This window comes from Cryptomeria japonica, chromosome 8, assembly GCF_030272615.1.
Source record: "Cryptomeria japonica chromosome 8, Sugi_1.0, whole genome shotgun sequence".
Classification (NCBI taxonomy): domain Eukaryota; kingdom Viridiplantae; phylum Streptophyta; class Pinopsida; order Cupressales; family Cupressaceae; genus Cryptomeria; species Cryptomeria japonica.
Window position 1 is genome coordinate 86,639,307 of NC_081412.1, and position 4,185 is coordinate 86,643,491.

Consider the following 4,185-nt stretch of genomic DNA (forward strand, 5'->3'; position numbering starts at 1 on the left):
AGAATCGATTGACACCATTTTTGGACCATCAAACCGAGTTTTGCAACTTTCAGGCACTTGCGCCACATTTTCGCATTTAATTGCGAAGACGTAATTTTCAAAATGGTCAAAACACCTTTTTGGACTTCGCCATCTGATAGGTGTGCACTCTGATATACAAAAGTGAACTCTACCAAACGGTTTCTCAAGACGAATCCCGAGCGAAGAGATATTAATGGTAAAAAATGACCAACTGGCTTTGTCGACACTGCGGACCTAATGAAGTCAATGCACATGCAACTCATGATGCCTTTCTTAAAAATATCAAACGATCTCCGTAGACCCTCAAATCTGAGGCATAGGTACCTTGAAGTACATATCAAATCTTAAAATACTCAGTTCGATCGGGAAGCCAACTGGGTGCAAATGGTGCGCTCATGAAAATAGCCATTTTAACTGATGTAGCAATGAAAGTACGGATCACTGAAACATATGGCTCAAGAAACCCTTTTGAAAATCGATCAAATGGATTGGCAGGAGCCTGAAATTTGAAACATATCTTTCCATTCATACCAAAAATAGCCTGGAACAAACATTCTGGCATGACATTCACCGAGGCAACTTTTACACTTATGCAAAACAAGGCTCCGACTAGCTGCTGAAATAGGGACTTGTCAAACAACACAAACTGCAAACAAATTGAGTTTTGAAAACTGAGCAAATGGATTCATAAAGACTTGAAATTTTGCACGGAGGCACACTTTTATGCATAGAATTTAGTCCATTTTTAATTACATCATGCCAATCAACAGGGCAAAATATATAATCCCTCAAAGTAGGCTACTTGGTAAAATCTGCATTTGCACCTAAAATAGACTTTCAGCTCACCCCTTGAAATGGGTAACTGATAAACTGATCCAAATTGAAATTTGAAAGTTGCAACACACTCCATAGGCCAAATGAAAGGTATAAGACACATTTCCCAAGCCTTACCCTTTGAAAATCAATTGGCTCCATTTTACCCTCTCTCTAACTAGGCCATTCAAAATGACTCATTTTGTGATCATTTGGAAACACAGAGCAAAATTTTGAAATGGGCCTCTAAACTTGACTCAAAATTAATGAGTCCCAACAACATCTTCACACAACTTCTCACATCAAACATTAGTCAGATTTAGCTTTTCAATCTCGCATTTTTTTCACTCATCATTCATTCTAATCCTTCTTTACTTATACTGTCCTCTTAACTACATAACCTTCCAAGTCGGCCAAACATAATTTGAAATAGGTCTGCACTAAACATTCTCACAGTGGAAAGGAATGAGAAGTGGACTGCACTACAACACACTTCATCGAACAGGTCCACATGCTACACGTCCATCATAAATACTGTAGCCAAAACAAGATTCATACGCTACACAAATGTCATTACACAATCTCCAATTCTAGATCGGACTAGACCCAAAATAACACTTCTAAATTTAGAAAAACAAGAATAGAACCAAGATAAACATGAATCCAAGCGATCAACACCATATCCAAAAAAGAGAGAAATCTAGATCACAAATAACACTATCAATTACCAGTCAGAACTGAACATCATCTGGAGCACCAAACAGATTGGGAAACATATCTTGGATCACCAACTTAGAAAACCAATACCAATATAGTATGTTGACATCAATGACAACCATATCAACACCATAAACATCACATTTGCAATAGCTATATACCCAAGGATACACTTAGGTGGATGGAGACGTTGACATGTGGCATGTATCCCTTGAGATAGTTATATTGGATCATGTAGACAACTTGTGTACTTAATTGTATTAGGTAATGAGTAGGCCTTCGTTGGGATTGTCAATATGTTTTTATTAGGAGGAGGTTTATATAAAGGAGGTGATTACTATTGTAAGTATTTGTGTTTAGTGTGATAATATGTTTGAGATCTCTTGGAGATATAGTGTGGACTGGATTCGTCCATAGGGAGCATTATATGGTGTTACCCCACCTCAAGGGTTTGATCTATTTCTACATGTATTGGATATTAGGGCATCGTGATCGATGAACTTCTCTTGTGTAGTGTGTGATGCATCTTTTACGATATATATTAAAATTATTTTAAGTAAGGATCTTATTAATTCACAAAAAGGAAACCAAAGTGACAAGAATACAAATACTTTAGGAAAATTGAATCATTACTATAACACATCTTTTACACAAATAGTAAATATTAATATCTATTTAAACCCTTGATTTATGGGGTTTTGGAGGGTTAATTTGATGGTCAATCTTAGATAAAAACACAAGATGGGTCCCTCCAAATGACAATTGGGCAAATGTAGACTTTGATGGGGTAGCTCAAGGAAACCTAGGACCTTTGGGTGTTGGATATAATGTGTGTTGAGAGACCAAGATGTAAATATTTTAGCAATGGAACCCCAAAAATTGAAGATAGGGACCAACAATGAGGTCGAGTTTCAAGTGGCCTAGATGGTGTTAAGAATGTGTATCAAGTTGAAGTATGGGAGAATTCATAAAGAAGGTAGCACTCAAATCACTTTAAATGTCATTCATTATAGAAGTACACCAAATTAGAAACTAGGAAAAAAATTTAGGCCTGTGTGGAGAATTCTAGAAGAGCTTAAAAAGAGTTTCAAATTTCTCAAATTTATCAACAAAAAAAACATACTTGTGGATTGCCTTGCAAATTCAAAAATTGAAATGATGGAAGAGGAGACAATAGATTTAAGAGATATTTGGCATGAGCTAGACGAGGATGCAGAGGAAGGATGGATGGCAACATTAAAGGATTTTAATGCTCACATAGAGTGAAGGATTAAATGGTAGGACAAAATGATGATATTTGGGCACAATAGTGGCCTATTAATAAGAGCAACTAGGAGAAGCTTATTAATAGATCAACTAATTTTATTATGGCTCATAATGAGATTGGACACTATAATTTGTTTGAATTCCAAGGCAAGGAAAATGACCTTCTTGGGGCAGATATCGAATGGGCATCTTAAATTGATCTTCCCTTGCTAAATGGAAATGATCCTATAGGCCATCAAGATGGTCATTAGGGAGGAATTTATTGAGTTGGAGTATAAATATAGAAATAATTTGGAGGTGGCATCGTTCTTTATGGCATGGTTGCTAGAGATGGAATAAAAAGTTGTGGTCTATCAATTTTGATGGAAAAGTTATTTTTGGGCTAAATAGAGAGTGAGTATGAAGTAATGGCAAGAGATGGTGGTGATTGGGGGAGGTCTTAAACCGCAAGAGGCATTGGCCCAAGCTCCATGATAAATTTGATAGCCTAGTGGTCCCATTCCTTATTTGGGTTTTGAAGGAGGATGAGAAGCAAGGCTAGGTGATGACAGGTATCAGGCACTTGATGGACTTGGTAGGCCTATTAATTGGTGTGAGCATGGATGAAATGTGGACTTGGATAATGGAGTAAAAGAGAAAGGAAGAAGGAGCATCATTGACAAGCCAACATTTGTTTTGGTTTTTTGGCAATGACATGGAAATTCTATAAGGGCATAATCAAGAATCTCCCTTTTGGATTACTATTTTGGGGTGTGTTTTAGTGATCAAAATAGGTCTTGAGGGTATAGGATAATAGTCTTTGATTTGGATTCTCTCTATAAATCTTTATTGACAAGGTAAACTTTGGATGTATTATAGATGTGGCCTCTTTTTACCACATTAATCAATCAATACAAAATTTGTTTAAACCACTACAAATACATAAATAGACAAGTAAATAAAATTGTTTCCTTCTTTCCTTACATAGATTCCCAAAATAAATAAATAAATATATGATAAATGGATAAATAATAATAATAATAACAATTAGAACACTAATTTGAAATAAAACCCCTGAATTTTTTTTTAAAACTACTAAAATTATTTAGATAAGTGACTTGATGGGACCTTGCAATTGCAATAAAAGATAAAAACATTTGCTTATATCTTCCCCAACCTTTAAAGTTCAAGAAAAGTATCTACAAGACAAGTCTAAAACACTAGGCATTGTGCATGCATTGCATTGCCAAGTACAATGAAAAACTTTTACCACTAAAGGAACCACTACCACTAACCTATTTTTATAATATAAAGTATGTGATATGTTCCTAAATTTATGATGTTAATTTCATTTTTTCTTTGTAGTATTATTTGTCCATAATCAATTTA